At 43.3% G+C, this 19,966-nt stretch overlaps 1 protein-coding gene across 1 annotated transcript in view; it reads left to right on the top strand.

Moving 5' to 3' along the window:
• The first annotated feature begins 11,293 nt into the window (after positions 1 to 11,293).
• The window catches only part of bach2b (BTB and CNC homology 1, basic leucine zipper transcription factor 2b), an 80,477-nt gene continuing 71,804 nt past the window's right edge, over positions 11,294 to 19,966 (top strand). The window contains exon 1 of the mRNA XM_070849545.1: positions 11,294 to 11,399. The gene's annotated coding sequence lies outside the window, so the exon portion shown is untranslated. The remainder of the gene's footprint in view (positions 11,400 to 19,966) is intronic.

Below are 19,966 nucleotides of genomic sequence, written 5' to 3'. Positions count from 1 at the left end.
GCAGAATTTACCAGCCATGCTAAAAGAGGAAACTGAGCTTCGTCAGGGTTTGTCACCACGAGTGATGTTTTCATCTCACACATGATCATTGTATTCAGTGTCCATACAAAACTATTGATTAGCTCCATTTTTAAAAGAACTGTGCTGTCACTTTTTGCTGGTAATGAGCACATTTACTGACAAACCATCAGATCAGCATCTGCCTTGAAACAACTTGCTTCTTGAATTTTCATGACGCAATCTTCCACCTTTTTAGATGACACATTTGTTTGTTCAGATATGCTTGGATTCCCTCTGAACCGCCTGTTCACATGTACAGGCTGCTTTCCAAACCTCCAGAACGGTATCCTGTCAACAAAGCTGTCCTCCGCGGACTGTTGTACTTCTGGTTTGCGAGCTCCGTTTTTATTGTGAAAGCTCCGATGGTTGTGTCAGGAAACTGGCTTTCTGCCCATCTTGAACTCCAACTCAACTCACCGCCCACATGCACGCATCGCACACTCCAACACAAACACACAGTGACAACTTGTCATCTGCGAAGGTTCGTGTTTTTTTTACCTTTTAATCTCTGAGGTATGGAGAGAACTGCAAACTAGCTCAGTCTGTCAGGTGGAGTGTGTGGTGAGCCGGAGGCGGGGATTGACCCTGCGCTTCCCTGCGCTCATACAGTAGTTCCTCAGAGAAGGCACCTGGGTTACTCTGCAGCATTCCAATATTTTATGTCTGTTAACCTCTCTGACCCTGTTGAGCACAGCGGTGGGTTCATTATTACAAATGTGCAGCATGTTGTGCAGTCAAGCGTCGCTCAGAACTTTTTTTTTTTTTTTTTTTTCCAAATCTACTTACGTTTGAAACACTTTCAAAGATACCAAATATGTATATAATATACAGGGTTCACAAAAAGTTAGGGATATTCGACTTTCAGGTGAAATTTATGGAAAATGTAAAAAGTGAATGCTACAGTGATATTATATCATGAAAGTAGGACATTTAAGTATCAGCATGCAATGGTAGATTTATTCATCTTAAACAATTTATTGAAAGAAAATCTAACAACAGTGGAGGGTAAACGAGGGTAAACGTAAATTGGGACGTGGCCCAAGGACGTCCACTCCTCTCCTTTCTGTGACTCTTCCAGTCTCTGTATCACTGTTCCAACCTCCTGATGACACTCTGTGACCCTCTAAGCTCAGTGAACACCTCCGTCTGAGGACTTCCTGTTTGAAGCCTCCAGTGTTGAGGTGCTGCTGATCAACTGTTAGGTGTCGTCTTGGTCTCATGATGTCAGAATGTGAACAGCAGGATGAGGAGGACTGTTTAAATACCAATTCTAACTGAAGCAGGAAATGTATTGGTGGTGGTTCATCCTGAAATTTCACCTGAAAGCCGAATATCCCTAACATTTTGTGAGTAGTGTAATATACTGAATAAAAAGTAGAGTGTAATTCCATTTGAGTGACTGACAGAAGCAGGCAGAAACATTAAAAAAAAATGGACGCAGATAACAAACAAACTAACTACATAAAAACTAACATAACAAACTGTGCGGTGAAATTCTTTGTTTGCGACCCCCTCTGGTTGCGAAACGGAGAAATCTTACAGTCTCAACCTCTTCGACCTCACCGACCCACAGACAGATGAGTCAGTCGTTACAGGCTCACACTGTGGGACTTTGTTCAAACCTGGAGAACTTGAATGATGCAGCAAAAAAAAACAAAAACATATCCAGCATTTGAATATATATTTAGAACAAGAGTACATGTAGAGAATAAGAGTATATATAAATGTCTAAATAAAAGATGAAATAAATACACATTTTTATTTATATTATATGAGTTTTGGCCTCTCATTGCATTGCAGATCTGGATTATTATTATTATTATTATTATTATTAATCAGCGATTCGTCGTTGACATTTAAACTTTGTCCATCTTTCTCGACATCGCTCCAGATCTACATCGCTCTAGATTTCATCACAGCTCTTCAGCCGTCCGTCCGTCTTGCGTCAGTGGTTCTGCCTTGTTTCATCTCTTCGCAACGGTCCTTTTTACAAGCTGCCTGCAAGACTCGACCCCCCCCCCCCCAAAAAAAACTGTTTCAAGTCAGAACAAAGCCGACAAACATGACAAAGGTCGACATTTATTGCGCCGCGTCATCTTCCGATGTGGTTGCGCTACATGGTAAATAATTTGCTCGTACTTTTGGGTGTAAAATGAGTCTAATTGCGTTCTTCCAGCAGTGTTCCCTCCAGAGCCTGAGGATACTGTAGACTGTTGTGTTCTGGAAATATGCAACGATTCATCTTCTGCAAAATTCAAACATTTTTCCCTTTTCCACTTTACATTACATTTTGTGTTTTCTTCTCTCTGTTAGCCGCTGATATGATATAGATATCATGATTTATTTCTTTGAATTGTATGCATCTACGTATGTACTATATCTAATGAAAAGAGCGTTAGCAGTCATTTTCTCAAAGGCTATACGATAAGAAACAGGAAAAATAAGCAACTTCCACAGAAATCAGTATTTAAAATGTTTTTACTGACTATACTTCACCGTATCTGTTATTCTTCTTTTATTGTTTGGTCTTCTGTACTGCATAGGCAACGTCAAAAAGAAATGTAATAATGTGTCATCGTGCTGCTTACGTTGCAGTGCTTATGGGTAATGATGCTAAAGGTGCAAACGTGTAGGAATTAGCTAACATCAAGGTGACGTTGCAGATTCCAACCAGCTGAATTCCCGGCTCACCCCTCCCTTTCCGAGCGCGTTGAAGAAGCTGACGAGGAATCACGCTCTCTTGCTTGTTTGTTTTTGCACTGGTTAATGAGTTTGCCCCTTCACTTGTCACGATTTGGGTCTTCAAACTCCTCACAACACAACATGGTATTCCTTTTTCTTCTTCTTCATCCTCTGGCCAGTGCATTAGCACCACTAAACTCAAGCTGCTGCTGCTTAAACATAGAAACATAAAAGGCCCTTTTTGTTCGTTCTGGTAGAAACATGGTGATGCAACATAGTGGACTGTATGGACCTGCTCCCTATGTAGATATAAAGGGCTAATTCTAAGCTATAGAAAATACAACCATTCTTAGTCTCTGATGAAACTACTGAAAACTTTTTGAATATTATATTGCACTCCTGCCAATATAGCCCCATAAATACTACACACTGCACCTTTAAAGTAAAATACGTAGACGTGTATTCAAACACGGTGGATTTGAACAGCTTTTTTATATTGTAGTTTAAAGTTAAGACTTCAGTGTGTGTGCAGGTGTAAATGATGTGATAAATTCACACGCTTTCTATTGTGAGAGCTAATAAAACTAGCGTTAAACAGATGGCAAACGCACAATAAGCGCTTCTTTTTTTCATCTGCCGTTTGATTATTTCACTGCATACCGTGTAATCGTCGCACACAGTCCTTTCAGTGGCATGCCGGAACTTGTCATGTTGGAAATAGGTACAGAAATGTGTAAAACGCTGTAGAAAGTTGCTGCTTGAGACTGTAATTATAATTGGGGTTCAAGAGGTTATATAGCTGAACATCTGTCGTATGTGTGTGTGTGTGTGTGTGTGTGTGTGTGTGTTCACATGAAATATGCATTGCTGTGTGTTTACCTTTGTTTGTGTTTGCATGTTCTTTTCAAGGAATTGAGGACCTGTCCTCAAGGTAACCTGAGCCTGATAGCTCCGTCTGTGGCAGCCACTGTTATGAATGGCGGTTAGATCGCTCCCTCAGGCACCGTCAGGCTCACAGTAATTGATGTAATCAAAGGCATTTGGCTCTGGGTCACATGTCGGCTCGCTGGCTGACAACAGCGCTGCATTTACGTCTTAGGGTCTCTGTCTGGACTTGCCGCTCTCCTTAGCTAGCAGATTCATCAAAGTTCTTTTGGCTGGCAGTCTTATCTGGGTGACCGCAAACCCCCGATGAATCACTTGGAAATGAGTCATCCTCGCTCTCGAAGCGATGACTCTTTGACCGACGTGTCTCTCGTTCTGAGCAGCTTTTTTTCTCATGCTTTTGGATTTGCTTTGAACACTTTTCGTATGAGTCATTGCTCTGAGCAGATGCAGGATTATACATGTGCCGGTTTTGCTCACAGTACAGATTGAAGTGCCCAGTATATAAACTGTGAACTGAGGTGCTGTTATTGGATGAAACTGGAAGCCTCCCGAAATCCCCAAATTGTTGAATAAAGAGTTATTTATCTATTTAAAGTTATTTAAATACATTGTAGTTCCACAATATTTCGCCAATGGCTCCCATGGGTGCACGAGACATCCTATGTGCAGACAGGTTCCCGAAGATGCGTGTTTGAATGTGGTAATGTGGCAGAGATCATGTTTCACCTAATCCCTTCTAAATAGCGGTATATGCTTACTAATTTGTCACTGAAATCGAAGAGTTGCATGTCTGCATGGAAGGGAAAACCCATATGGTAAAAGTACATAGCAAAAATCTTTCTTCCAAGGCAAAACACATGTAAGGAGAAAAGTGACTTCAGGAAGATCTCCTGCAGCCTGCAGGTGCTGCCAAAACAAGTGCAGCGAATGAACCCGTGGGTTCGAGTCAGTCAGAGCCGCCGGCCAGCGAGAGATTTAGCGAAATGACTGAGCTGTAACACAGTAACACAAAAGCTGAGAGGTTTCCAGTCAGCGCTTGTGTACAGGATGAATGAGAGTAACCTGGAGACTCGATCACGGTGCCGCAGGGGTGAGGCGCACGTGTGGTCGACCTTTAATGAGAATACTAGTAGTTCCTCAATTAGCAGGAGGGAGTCGTAGGACTCATGAAGAGCATGTATTAGCTCAGTTTTCTTATTGCATATGTCTACAGTGGTGAGACTGGAAATCACGCATGTCTAAAAGTGCGGGGGCAGGGCTCTCCTGACCTGCAGGTCCATGCCTCACACTGTAGCTGTTCACCACGTTGGACATACAGTACAGGCCAAAAGTTTGGACACACCTTCTCATTCAATGCCTTTTCTTTATTTTCATGACTATTTACATTGTAGATTCTCACTGAAGGCATCAAAACTAACTTTCCTGGGGCGGTCCTCATGTGAGCCAGTTTCGTTGTAGCGCTTGATGGTTTTTGCGACTGCACTTGGGGACACATTCAAAGTTTTTGCAATTTTCCGGACCAACTGACCTTCATTTCTTAAAGTAATGATGGCCACTCGTTTCTCTTTACTTAGCTGGTTGGTTCTTGCCATAATATGAATTCTAACAGTTGTCCAATAGGGCTGTCGGCTGTGTATCAACCTGACTTCTGCACAACACAACTGATGGTCCCAACCCCATTAATAAGGCAAGAAATTCCACTAAGTAACCCTGACAAGGCACACCTGTGAAGTGAAAACCATTTCAGGTGACTGCCTCTTGAAGCTCATCACGAGAATGCCAAGAGTGTGCAAAGCAGTAATCAGAGCAAAGGGGGGCTACTTTGAAGAAACTAGAATATAAGACATGTTTTCAGTTATTTCACACTTTTTTGTTAAGTACATAATTCCACATGTGTTCATTCATAGTTTTGATGCCTTCAGTGAGAATCTACAATGTAAACAGTCATGAAAATAAAGAAAAGACATTGAATGAGAAGGTGTGTCCAAACTTTTGGCCTGTACTGTACTGTACTGTGTCTGATAGCAGCACTAACGCTGCTCTACCTGTGAGTTTGGTTAAAAGGTAACACGTGTGAGTTGAAATGGACATAATGGGACACATATTTCACTGACACCCATCAACCAAACAATAACATTCCATGTGTGTCGCACAGTCTCCCGCGCTGTCTTATCCTCACGCCGAGAACTTCAGACTTTCCCCACGAGGCGAGCCTCCCTCTGCACAGAGCTTCCTCTTTCTGTCACGGAGGAGCGGCAGACATTTCACATGCTGCTTTTATTAAGTCTAATTAGACTTCCTGACATAAGAACACAGTGTTTGTCCACAGTGTGGGCGCTGGGCGGGAAGGCTAGGCCAATGCATTGCTCGGACTCTTTAACCCCCCCAACCCGCCACCCCATGCCCCCGACCCGCCACCCCACGGCCCCACCACCACCAGCAACCCATTCATCCCCTCTGCACCACACAACTTCAGTCAGCCACCATTCTTGCAAAGGCCTCGAGGAGAGGTCACTGAGTGCAGGAGTGCCACTGCTCACTATGTGTCTAAGTGTGTGTGTGTGTGTGTGTGTGTGTGTGTGTGTGTGTGTGTGTGTGTGTGTGTGCTGGGAGCCTGTACCCTGTAATTAAATTCTCCTCATGCATTTAGTGCATCAGGAGCATGAGTGAGATGTTCACTGTGAGAGCGCCACACTGAGACAAAGGGGGTCGAGGCTCTTCTCCCAGCCTGCTTCGACACGGGGCTGCTCCTGCCTGCTAAAGGCCCCCCGGCCCGGCTTTGGAGCCCCCACCATTTCAGGTTTCAGAAATAAAATCCCTCAGATCTCCTGAAGGTTTCTGCGTTGATGAATTTTAATATGAATAGCTTCACTAATCTTGAGGATTAGCTGCTGGATTGTCAAACTGTGTGTCTGCCCCCCCCCCCCAAAAAAAAAAACCAACCCTTGATGGATTCTCTGTTAGTGCTGTACTTTTATTTGGCATTTAGCTCCTTATTTCAAGGCACCTCTGTTTTTTTTTTCTCTCACTTGTGACTTTTAAATTATGAGTAATGCATATTAATTTCAAGTAACAGTATGAGAAGACTGCACTGAAATCTGTACCTGTCATCGGAGTTCTTAGAAGTAAGCTGATGTTGCACTAATGCGCACTAGCCATCTGGATTAAGCAAATGGCTCCACCGTCTGTTATAAAAAAAATTTTAAAAAAAATGTTTGCAGAGTGTCAAAAAGAAGCGTGTTTAAAGTCCTGCTTAAATGAGAAATTTCAGAAGAGCATAAAAATATCTCTGGACATTTTTTTTTGAGCTGTCAGGAAAATACGAGAACAACAATAACTTGGATTCATGTAGCGCCTTTTCAAGAAACCCAAGGACGCTTTACATAGAGAGCAAAGAGTCAGTCAGGGGAGGCTGTGGTGAGTAGATGGTGTTTGAGGAATCTTTTAAATTCTAAATATCACACAGTGAAAAGCCCGTGAATGCTGTTCTTTGTTCCCCCAGTTTTTCAGGCCACATAATGTCGCTATCAACAGTTAGCCGATCTGCAGCTCGGGGCGTCACTAGAGCTCAGAAATCATTTATGTTCAGTGGTTACAGGTGGGTGGGAGGGGGCCGCCAGACATTAATGCTGCGTTAATGCCGACTACAGTTTACCACAACTGGACACCAAGTTTCAAGAGTATCTTTTTTTTTTTTTTTTGTAGTTACAGCGTGACAGCAAAATGTAGGCTGACACTACTGAAGTGTGACAATGATTATATAACTGCACACCCAGGCAGATATTGTACCAATCAACAACGCTGCCACAAAGCAAATTCATTTCATATGATGACATTGTTTCTTAGCCTGAATTCGTTGTCATCAGAGCTCATCTCATCCTGCAGCGTGGGCCTACACACAAACACCGCCAGTGCTTATGGCGTAAAGCCGTCGATCGTTCGCTTGTGTAAAGTCCGTCATCTGAACTGCGACGTCTTCTTTTTCATCGGAAGCATTCTGATGGTTTTCTTGGGTGCTTCTTAGGTTTTAGGTTTCTGCTCCAGCCCTGGAAATCCCGTGGCGCTGGCTGACGTCAAATCAGATCATTACTCATTACTACACCATACTGAAAACCGCTGGTATACTGTGAAACAGAGGGAGATTTACCTGACAGTGAATAGGCTTAATCAACTTGGTTTGGTGAGGACTTGAATGTAGTGGACATTTATTCATTTGGAAGTTCCCCACTCCCAGCTTTTTAGCAAGAATTCTTCGTGGTTAAAGATAGGAATTCATTTAGACTTATTTTTAAAGTTGGACCTACACATCGTGATAAAAACGGCATCATCGCCTTCCCCCTTGCACCCAGCGTGCACAATTCTCTGCCGTTTCTGCATCTCGCTCACTTTGATGCATTCTCCATGCCAGCAACGCCTTCAAGTGCTGTTGTTTTGATGTCAGCGGCAGCACCACCACCTCAAATTGTGGCTTTAAATGGGTGCAGCAGCACGGGGAGCTTCTCCCTGAGCGCCACTCGTGGAGGATCCAGGGAAAAATTGACGGCTGCTATGAAGAAGGGACTGTCTGCTGTGCTGTGATAATTCATAATTACATGCAAACTCCCCCGGGGGGGGTAGTTTTTTACATTAGGAATTAAAACATCTCCAGTGAGTGTTCGCTTGTCCAAATAGGATGTGAGCTCCCTCCCACCCCCACCCCCAGAACAAAAAAAAAAACGCAGCCTCCCTCACATAGCTGATGTTTAAGCCGAGCGGCGTTCTCCAGCTTACCTCCCTCCCACCTCCTCGCTCCGCTCATTTAGCATCATGCATTTGCATTTCAGTTTGTTTGATTGAGTCTGTTTTGCACTTGTGAAACTGACTTACAAGTTTTGCCCCCCCCCGCAAAAGCCGTCTTTCTCAACGAGAACAATCATTTCGTCTCCACCTCACAGTATTAGAACTACGTGGTGTTTCTATAGAGCCCCTTATTGTGTCTTAATACTTAGATTACAGCGACTTTAGCGTTCATACGTTACGACCAGAAGCACACGCAGGAGGGTGGACTCAAAAGCTCGACGGGAGGCAGAACAGGTGGAAAAAGGTGCAGTTTGATGTTGCACTAGCTACAACCAAAAACCAGACTCTATGAAAAGATACTTCCACATAGATACTAACCTGACCACGCTCAATAACACTGACTAAAGACGCTGGAATGCTCGACACAGGGGAACAAGACGACCTGGCACAGGACAAGGGGGGAAAAACACAGACAATATATACACTGGGGGGGGGGGGCACAGGTGGAAACAATCAGGGTGGGGCAGACAATCCCAGGAGCGGGAAACACAGGAAAGGGGGCAGGAAATCGAGGGACTTGAAACGAGAGGGGAAAGTTGAATACCACGTTAGCACATGAACTAAACTTAACAAACTTGGTGAAACATTATCCTTAACCCTTTCATGCATGAATCATGATAACCTCAGTCAGGAGGTTTGTGTGTTCTTTAGGCAGGAAAAACAAGAACTTTATTTTTTTTTTCAACCCAAATTTTAGAAAGATATATTTACATGTCCAGTAGTTGAAATATAGCTAGTGATGCATGATGTACAATTCAGTGGACATGTGGTCAATCATTATTTCCTCCCAATATAAAATCAATACTTGAAGATGTATCAATTGCATGACTCCTTAGATGTTACTTGGTGTCACCATATTTTTCTAACCTGCAAGGGTTTCTTTTTATAGAACAGAAAGAAATTAGCAACTTGGTGTTTCTGGCTGTCTGTCGACCATCTTGGTTTCACTCTTTTTTTTTTCCACTTCCAATGGCTTCCCCCTGGGTAGCAGTCAGTGTATGAGATGATGCAGTAGCATCCACTGTAGTGGCTGATGTGCAACTATGGCATCAAAACTCATGCATATACAAGAAAACAGCTTTTGAAGAGCTGCACACTGTAGTGACCTCTATGCAAGAAAGGGTTAAGTGGGTGGGTGGGGGGGGCAACACATAGAGATAGAAAACTCAAACTCACACCTACGAGTAATTTAGAGTCACCAATTAACCTGCACGTCTTTGGGCTGAGGCAGGGAGCCGGGGGACCTGGAGGAAACCCCATGTTATTTTGCTGTATTTGTAATTATTCCTTGTTTAAATCAAACGGCCACCAGCGTGTTCAGACACACTCAGCGTCACTGCAGCGTACTATGAAAGGCAAACTGTTTCAGTTGGTCTGTATGGCTCCAGGCAAATAATGACATTGCCATTTACTGTATGTTTGCACTGTTGCACTGTAGTTAATCAGAGCTTGAAAGCAACAGGGTGCATTACATACACATTTCCCATGACGACTTCATGGCAGCCCGGCAGGTTAATCAGGTCCTGCTCCAGCACTTCACTGCGCTGACGCTTTACGAGGTGACAAAGTGAACTGGAAAAAAAACAACATGCTGAAACAGTGACGACCCGCATAAACAGAATAAACCCCCAAACAACCCGAATAAGAAAAAAAAAACAAAAAACGCACTGCTGTAGAAACTGCAACAATGAGGAGATAAGAAAAAGCCAAAGGACAGAATAGAGACTGATTTCAAATGTTCTTTTTGAGTTTGGACGCTTTCATTTAATACCAATAAAGAAACAAAACTTTAAACTTGTAACACATGACAGAAATGACCCCCCCCCCCCCACACACACACACACACCCACCTTCAGTGTTAAGGTGATTAGACCAGAAGAATCAAGTTAACACTGGACTGCAGTAACTAAGTCCACTTACTCTTTATTTATACTTCCACTGTATCTCAGAGGCAACTAGTCTGCTGCTCACTCATCTACGGTTATCTGTCCGCTTTAGTTACTTAGCAAATTTAGATTAACAATACAAACTATAATCAGTACCAGCTATCATCATATCAATGAGGCTTTATTGGTCCCCAGAAGCTGTATAAAATATAGAGAAATAGACTTTAATTCTAAAGAAGCCTGGATTTACCAGCTGCAACATTAAAGCAATGACCACATTCATATAATTAGTCATCATACTGTACAATAATACAATAACGAGAACATAAACACAGATACTGATACTTTTATACTGTTGCTCAGACATGTGAGCGCTTCTTCCGCTCTTGTTTGCGTCTGCCGCTTGTGAAAAATGCCTTGTGTCATCCTTCAGTCATATTCCCGCTGTGTGCGCCGGGAGGAGGGGAAAGGGGGAGGGAAAGTGTGTGTGTGTGTGGGGGGGGGGGGGGGGGGGGGGGGGGGTTCAGGCGAGAGCACGAGGGGAGGGATTTCAGCGAGCAGCCAGTAGTGCGATTCTCCAAGCCGCGCTGCGCACTGTCGCGGGAGTACGCGCGCGCTTCCCACCGGCGCCAACGCAAAGCCGCGCGCCGCACTGACGATGTTGTGAATGAGGGGATGGAGTGACGTCACCGGCCGAATGTCAACAATGTAGCGGGGAGAGGAGGCGTTCCAGTCCGGTGGAACAAACGGCGCAGACGGAGCGGCACGCCGCGCTGGATCAACCACGCATACATACACACACGCGCGCGCGCGCGCAGTCGTACACGCAGCGGCAACAATACAGACCGTAAAATCACAGACGGTGTGTTTTTTTTTTTTGTGTTGACTGAGAAATAACCGAGTTCCAGCAGCGACGGGGGAGAAGAAGTCACCCATCTGCTGCCCGGAGGCTTTGAGGAAACGACAAAGCGAGTCATCATGTGAAAGAACTTATGTGGGAAACGGACAAAAGGGCTGGAATACGAGCGGAATAGAAAGTAAAAGGTGAGCTGGCATGCGCGTGTCCCGCCGTCTTTTCTCCCCTGTCTGACCCCCCCCCCCCCCCCCCCCTCCCCCTCTGTCCCTCACTGTTTTCTCTGTGAATCCTCCGTTTTGCCAATCTCAGCCGATCGTGGATGCACTCATATCCGAGTTGCAAACTTGCATAAGTGGCGCAGCGGTGGGTCTGCAGCCCGGAGAGTCCTCTCTCTGTGTGTGTGTGTGTGTGTGTGTGTGTGTGTGTGTGTGTGTGTGTGTGTGTGTGTGTGTGTGTGTGGGAGATCTGGATGGAAAAAGTCACTTCTGGAAAAAAAAAAAAAAAAACACACACACACACACACACGCGTGATAAACCGCATGCATAAATCTTGAAAGCTCGGCGGTGGGGCGAATATTGAAGGGTGTAATGTGTCGGGGTGTGAACGCGGGTTCAGGAGTGAAACTCAACTCCGCACCACATCCTGTTATGCTTTGAGTCAATACGCCGTGTGCGCTCCTTCTCTCTCCGCCTGTGCACACCAGAGATGCGTCGGTTATCCCACAGGAGGGTCAGATGCGTGGCAAGAAAAATGCTCCATAAAAGAAGAAGCTGTCACTTTGCAGCGTCATTTAAACACCACCCTCGGTCACTGTATGTACTGTACGTCCACCACGTTAAGGTGGAATTATTTATTACTGGCATTATTATTATTAGTAGTAGTAGTAGTAGTGGCGGTGGTGGTATAGTACCAGTTTACACCTATTCATTAATCCACAGTAAAAAATAATTTTAAAAAAAGCCATGAAAATATTTGCTGTGTAAGGATGAGCCGTGTTTGCTCCGACAGCCAATGGAATCAACTCTTTCGCTCGACGGCGTCGTTTATGAAGAGCCCATATTTCCATCACCATTAACCCCTTGTGCTGTAAAGATAGTAAGCCAGGGTGGCGGATCCGACTCCAAAACACGCTTTGTGTAAATAGAAATATGTGTGAGAGCGCAGTGGTGCTTTTTTTTTTAAAACAAATGTTTTTATTTTAAATCAATTGGTGACTGGTGTGTGACAGCAGCTGCGCCTTTACGCGCGGTCCTGCCTTGTCATGTGAATGTGGGTGCTGCAGCAACGTAGTGGCTTAGTCAGTCCCTGTCAGTCTTACAGTAGTATTATGCGGGAGTCAGTGGTGTGCTGGTGGATTATTCCCGCGAGTCTCGCAGGTCGATGCGCAAAAAGACAAGTGGGCATTTTGCGGGACAATATTCCTTTAGTTTGGTGACACGTGCTGTTGTGCACACGAGCCTTAAACATACATGTTAGATATCACGTGTGTGTGTGTGTGTGTGTGTGTGTGTGTTCTTGAGATTTAAAAACCAGATTGAATCGGTTGACGTGCTCCATCTGAGGGGGGTGGAGGGGGGGTCAGCGTCCAAGTTTGCTCTAATAAAAACAAAAAGGACGCGTGTGTCCGCGCAGGCAGAGCTCCTGTCCTCTCGTCTTTGCAGTAGAGTACGGATGCGGAACAAATGTGTTGGTTTTGGAGATACTGTCGCTGAAGTCGCCACGTGTTTGAGTCGGAGTCTGAATTGAAGGAGGGAGCGGAGTGATGCTGCCGTTAAGGCGGTGATGCAGCATTTTGAGGAGCGGTGACATCCGCGGCATCACACAGCCTCTTTGTCTGTTTGTGCTGATGCAACGCGATGATGGCACCGCTGAAGCGGGGGTGGGGTGGGGGGGTGGGGATCGCAGCATCACCCTCCATCCTCGACCACCGCTCTTCGTTCACCGTGTGCCGCGTTTTCTGCTCTTAGCTGCTACGAAACTGTGAACTGTACACGGTAATTGTTGGATTTCGTGAATCTGTGATGCTCAGATGATTCCGAGCGCGTGGTGATGGGGAGGGAGGGGGGGGGGTGGTGCTCGTGGTGAGGAGGAGAATCATCATTGCCATTTTAAAGGGCTGACATCTCTCTGCTTTCACAACACGTGCATGGCGCCAGCACTCATGCGCAGTTTTTACGCACGGAGCCTTTTGTTCTGTACAGTAGCCCCGCTGCCTTGTTTTTCCCATGCATGGCAATCCCCTGCTTATTGTGAGGAGGGGGGGAGGGGGGTGTCCAAAACTGTAAACCCCACAGTGACTCAGTCAGGCTTAAATGCCACTTCATCCAATCCGTCAGCGATTCGTTCCTCCAGGATCTGTCACCATCACCTAGAACATATTTCCTTTGCATCAGGATTCTTTATTTTCTGTCCATCAGTATAAAGAAAGGAGCTGAGTTACAATCATCCTCTACACAATAATGCATTTAGATACTGGGTCCTGTGTGTTTTTTAACATTAACGTAGGTCAGTGATTTGGAGATTCTCAATGAAACACTGACAGCATCAGTCAGAAGTAGGAGTTTCCATTTAAGGATAATGCAACATTTAGTGTAGTGAGGTTTTGTTTTTGTTTTTTTTTTGAGCTGGGAACATTTTGCTTTGGACCGAATCCATCAGGACTTTGTATGCAGTGGGAGTTTTTAGATACTGCCTCAGCTGAAACCTGCACCAGTCCGTTGTTGTCTTAAATCTCCCATTTAAAATGCTTATGCAGGTTTGCCTTAATAAAGTTTCTTATAAGTAGGTGCACACAAAGAATCCAGCCAATACTATCAAGGGAGACATAGTTATTAAAAATCATTATGAACTGATAGCTATAAACGGCGTATTATTCTATAATGTATGAATAAAAAGGAATCACACTGACTTTATTCTACTGTAAAACAGCAATGAGGTTTGCTCCTTTTTTTCTATTAGAATTCAATCTGAATGACTAACTGGGCCTGATGTCATTAAATTATTACAGTATAATTCCACTAAATGTGAATGAATTGTTGCCCAGTTGTTGCATCACAGTATTTGAGTCCCCGCTCTCTTCTGGCCCCTTTCATTACTGTAAGCTGCCACTTAAACATTACAATAATGATCGTGGTATATACACAGTGACGAGGCAACAGAAAGAAAGAAAGAAAGAAAAAGGCACTACTAGAGCAAATGAGAGCTATATTGAATGTCTTTATTTAGTCTGACCTGTTGGTTAAAATGCTGACTAATTTGACACACAGGGCTTTCATCAAGGAAGAAAAACTGTAAAAAGTGACTGATTCTGTTTTGGAAGAACCAAAAAAAAAAGGACTGAATCATTTTCTAACTAGTTGTATTTCAATATTTGTTTTATTGAGGCTTATTCAGCATTATATTTTCTGTATATTTGATGATGTGAGGGTCAAAAAGCTGTTCTCACTCCCACAAACATAATTGTGGTGAGAAATGATTGTTGTTCTTTATTTAACTGACTTAAGAGTTGCCAAATTAGTATACAATGAGTCTAAAAGAGCCACCATGGTGGGGTTTTAACTGAACTATTCACTCACCCCAAGACACCCAGGACATAATGTCGAATATGGGAGCGACGAAACCAAACTTTTTTTGTTAAAGCATCCACAATTAACAGCATTTAAAACGACGCACAAAACATTTTGGGACATTTCTCTTCCTCTTTTTTTTTTTTTTTTAGTCACAACTGCAGGTGCATCAAAACAACTGAAGAAAGAGCCTTTAGAAACAGATCATATTTGGAGTAAATGCTAAATGAGTCATTATGTAACAAGGCCAACATTCTTAAAGTTGACTTTGGCTTGGGAACATCTCTCAGACTCAGCGAGGCTGTTTTGGGGATCTCGCCATAATGAGTCCCCGAGGGTTCCAAGCCGCAGCTGAAATCCCACACGGCAACAGGATCCCTCCGTGTGACCCTGCCGTTCTGGGCCCCCCCTTCGCGCTTTCCGTTCTGAAGCGTAGTGTCCAGGCCGCTCGCTCCTCCTGCAGCAGCCGCGCTTTATGTTGCTGGAGTTCCTATCAAGCTAATTAAATCACTGATGAGAGAAGAAGCTGATGGTGCTCAAAAGTAACCAAGCACTTATGAGTTAATGATTCATGAAATTGCAGTTGGAGTAGGATGTGATGGAGTGATCTCTCTGTGTGTGTGTGTGTGTGTGTGTGTGTGATCATAGATGGATTTTTCCTGAAGACAATCTCAGCAGCTAGCTGAGATTGGTGCTAAAACGTGTTCTGATGCGACCTAGCAGGAGTGCGCCTTTAAAAAGGAGCGGACACAAAGCTCTCACGTAGACTTTTTAGTCTTCTGCATCATTAAAGGATTGTTTGCATCACCGAGGATATTTGAGTAACCCCCACCAGCTCGGCTCAACATCCCAAAGCCAGTGCCTTGGCCAGGAGAAAAGAAGAAAACATGTTCCCATAGCTCTCCCACGTCAGCACAAAGGCATGTTTGACTGGGCTGCTGCCAGTGTGAGGCGTAGATGGAACAGCACTGCTGGGAGAAATCTAAGATCCTGCACTTTACACCAGGGGCTATTGTTCCCCCCTTCCCTCCCTCCCTCCCTGTTTCTCCCCCCCCCCTCTCTCTCTCTGTCTGCCCCTCTCTCTGTTGTGATCCCTTCTTCTCTTCGTCATATCATGGCTGCTCGTTCGTCTCCTCCCGCCGTTCACAGCGGCGACGTGCACTGGCTCTGTCGCTCGCCATGTGAAATCAGATTGCATTATCCCGTCAGACCCAGCTCCCATCAGTCTGCGGTTTGCAGAGTCAGTTGCCTGTCTGTGTGTTTGCCGCTCCACAGAGACACTTGCCAAGAAGCTATCAAATCTAAAAACACCACAGGCAGATTTCTGATTGTTCTGTTTTGGTTTGGGTGGTTTTTTTTTGTTTTTTTTCCTTGTGTTGCCTGTAAGAAATTATCCAGACACGTAAATCATCCCAGGAGTTGCGTCAAACCTGTTTGATGATCTCACAGACTCGTACTACCGCCTCCAGCGTGCAGCTTCACCCTCTGAACTCTTGAGTTAATGCTCTGTAGCAGAGCTGAACTGTATCTGTGCAAAAACGTACCGTTATAGAGCTAATGAAATGATGCACATCTGGTCCTAATAGCTCAGGAATTAAAACACTGGACAGGGTTAAGGAGGGCTGCAGGGGAGGGCGGGGAGGGGTCAGTAGTTATTGAAGCAGTTTAGAACAGTGTGCCGTGTGTAAAGTGGAGTTTAGTGAATGAAGAGAAAACATTTAACGCAGTGTAATGACCTGTTTGTATTGGATTAGTGCAGCACCACCACTACTACTGGCAAAGGACTGCAGGTCTGTTTAAACAGAATGCTGCTGCTGCTGCTTCATTGGGTTTCCGTACGTACGGCGAGCCGGAGGGGCGTCCGCGCCTCATGATGGTCAGCTCCATCGGTCAGAAGAAACCAGGCGGGAAAGTTCTATGGAAGACAGTTAGAGCCAATTCATTCAAAATCATTTGATGAATGAATTCTTAGTGAGATGAATCAGATGGTTATGATTGATAGAATGATGGACAATCGTGAATTCTTTCTAAAGATTTTCTATAACATTTTTGTGTTTAAGATTTTGTGTCCTGGGATTAAAGTCAGTTTTGAGTTTAATGTCAGAATTTAAGAGTTCTGAGGAATAAGTGATTTTTTTTCCCCTCTTAACACTGACTTAGTTTTAATTTCCTGATTTTGACTCTTTCTAACCTGATTTTGAGAATCACAATTTTCCTATTTTTCATTGTCTTGATAATATTAATACATTTCAGAATTCCATTCTGTTCTTCGCATGACCGCCACTGAGTCTTGACAGTAAACCTAGCATTTTGGAAAAAAAAAAAATGTTTACTTCAATGTCAGAAATTTAAGGTTGGAGTTATTCTCAGAATGATGAAAATGTAATGCATTACTTTCAGAAACTTTAATTCGCAAAGATCTAATCTTCCCCAGATTGTGAAAAAGATAAATTCTTAGAAAAAATAAAATTCTGTAACTTAAGTTTCAAAATTGTGTTCGTGCTCAATTTCAGATTTTTTGAATTTTAACAATTTACTTCAGACGTTAGATCTAATTTTATTAAATTAAAAAATTCTGAAATTAAAAAATGGAGAAGTCCCATTTAGTTATCATAATATATTCACTTCAGAAACTTGCCCACATTCTGACGATACATGGAGAACGAAAGACTAAATTCTGATTGATTGGCAGACTTTTTGTTAGACGTTGATCTCAGCGTTAGTTTTAAATCTAAAGGTATTTACTTATATTTATTAGGTAATATTACTATTATATTATTTTCTTTAATACTTGAATCTCAATTCTCAGAATTTTCACTATATTTCCAAAATTGTGAAATAATTCCCATTTTCTTCTCACAATGAATTCATTTCAGAATTAAATTCAGATGCATTCAGAGTTCGGAGAAAAAGAAACAAAACAAAACAGATAGTCCTTCCAGTCATTCATTGCCTGATATATGATGGACACTTACTGCTCTCCATCATGTTGCATCATTACTGACAGCAGCAGAGGTGCACGGCAGTCGTTTTTCGCATCTGCAAAATACAGAGCAGGCAGTTCAGTTGTGAAATTGCCACTGTGCCCCCCACCCCACGATTAAAAATAGCCCTGAAACTTAAGCATGTTTTACGGTTGTTTCTGAGCATGCTCCGGAGCACACACATGCAGTGCTGCGTGAAACACACACCTCCATATTTAAGCGAGCGCTGTCATGAAGCTTTTTCATGTTGTTCTAAATTCCACCGACTTGTGTGTGGTCTTCCTTTTATTATTCAGAGCGTCACTGAACGTGAGTGACATGCGTGCTACGGTTTCTCTTCTCCTGAACACAACGGGTAAAATGGCAGCCGAAGAGTCACACCAAGTGCTTTCACTGTGTCTAGATATTCACCTTGGTAACAGTAACGGAGCAATTATCATGGAGCCGGGCTAGCTCCTCCATATATTCATGGTGGATTTCTTTTTTTTTTTTTTTTTCAGGGTTGCTGAGGTTATTCATAGAAAACACTGTTGTCTGTGTGGTCCCCAGAGCCCGCCCCCTACTGCCACCATCAAAATGATATGCATACCATATCAAATTAGAGCAGTTTGCTGTGAAAATGAGGCGGTGTAAACAGAGTGGGTCTCTAGGGTTCGGCCTCCTCTGGTGTTTGCAGCTCCTCTCTGTGTTCTCCCGGGGAACACAAGCAGTAGTAGTTCCAATTTAAAGGCCTCCTGTATGTCTCTCTGTCTGTCAGCAGTTTTCTCTTTGCAGCTGCTGAGTCACATAAAGTGTAAGCTGTCACTGACCAGAGAACAGCCACTGCTGCACCGCCACTTCACTTCTGCCCCTCATATAGTTTTGCTCTCCGGACTTTTAAAGTTTCACCTCAAGGTAATTTTGTGATATAATCCAAATCTCTACTTAATGGAGATGGAGGTGAGATTGTTTCATCAAGTGTTGTTTTCAAGGTGAAGACATACACAATATAATATTAATGAACTGTACTTTGATTATTTATTTGAACACATTCTGTATTTAATAACAGAAATAACCTGACGATTAATATCATGTCACATTAATTCACACACATTTCAAATCATATTATCACCATCTGGCCGTAGATATGAGTATTAAATATCATATTAAACTATGAGCTCTAAGAGTGCATGCTACCCCCCCCCAAGCTCCCCAATCATCTACATTTATTTTACAGAAAATGTTGTTTTTGATTAATTATGTGGAAATGTTCGAAGAAATATAATAATCCAAAAAATACAAATTTACATTGCTAATAATAAAAATGTAGGACCTGCATCAAAATCTGTTCACTTGTTACTTTGCTAAATATACAAAATAATTTGCAATAATTCTACTAACCAATAATACTAATAATAAATATAGAGACACACAAATAGAGTCAAAAATGGAACTTCATTTGGGGAAGTATTAAAATGAGATTAATTTGCCAACCAAGTAAAGTAAGACAAAGGTTTCACTTATATGAAAAAGTTAAAAATTATTAGCAAGAATGAAGTAAAAAAAAATAGGTAGAATAAGATGAGATAAGCTTTTATTGATTCCTAGAGGGGAAAGTATATAGAAGAACACAGAAGAACACATGTTGCTTCCAGCATTCACACCAATAAAAAAAAAAAAAGCATATAAATGAAAACAGAAACTATACAAGCCTGAGAACTCTGATACCCTCCGCCAGTTGTACCAAAACTAAAAGGCTGCTTCACAAATGTGTAGCTAAAAGCTCCAGAACAAGGAATAGTAAAGAAAGCTGCAGCAAATAGCTGACTGCTGGATGAGAAGTGAGGGACTACATCTTTGTACATGAGAAAAATGTATCAGCTGCACCAAACAGAACACGGGTTTAAGTATCCGTCCGTCTAAATATGAAGCAATCTGTGTAGATGATGTTAGAATGAAAAGTGTTAGCTTCAACCCCCCCCCCCACCCCCACCCCCCCCCTCCTCCCTCCTGCACAGGCAAAAGAATGCTGCTGTGTGCTCCTTCCTCTGAAGTTTGAGGTCATGTCCTTATATGTGATGCTCTTCTGTTCTGAGAAGTGCACACTGTGTCAGTGAAAAGCTGCCAGTGGTGCTGCGACCGTCACTGTTCTGAGTCGTTACACTTCAACTGGTTCCACTGTGTGAATGCATCAGCGGCGCAGTAAGGGTTAACACTGTTACCTC

This window comes from Pempheris klunzingeri, chromosome 18 (genome assembly GCF_042242105.1).
Source record: "Pempheris klunzingeri isolate RE-2024b chromosome 18, fPemKlu1.hap1, whole genome shotgun sequence".
NCBI classification, from domain to species: domain Eukaryota; kingdom Metazoa; phylum Chordata; class Actinopteri; order Acropomatiformes; family Pempheridae; genus Pempheris; species Pempheris klunzingeri.
Note: the sequence above shows the minus strand (reverse complement) of the source record. Positions and strands in the feature narration are given on the sequence as shown.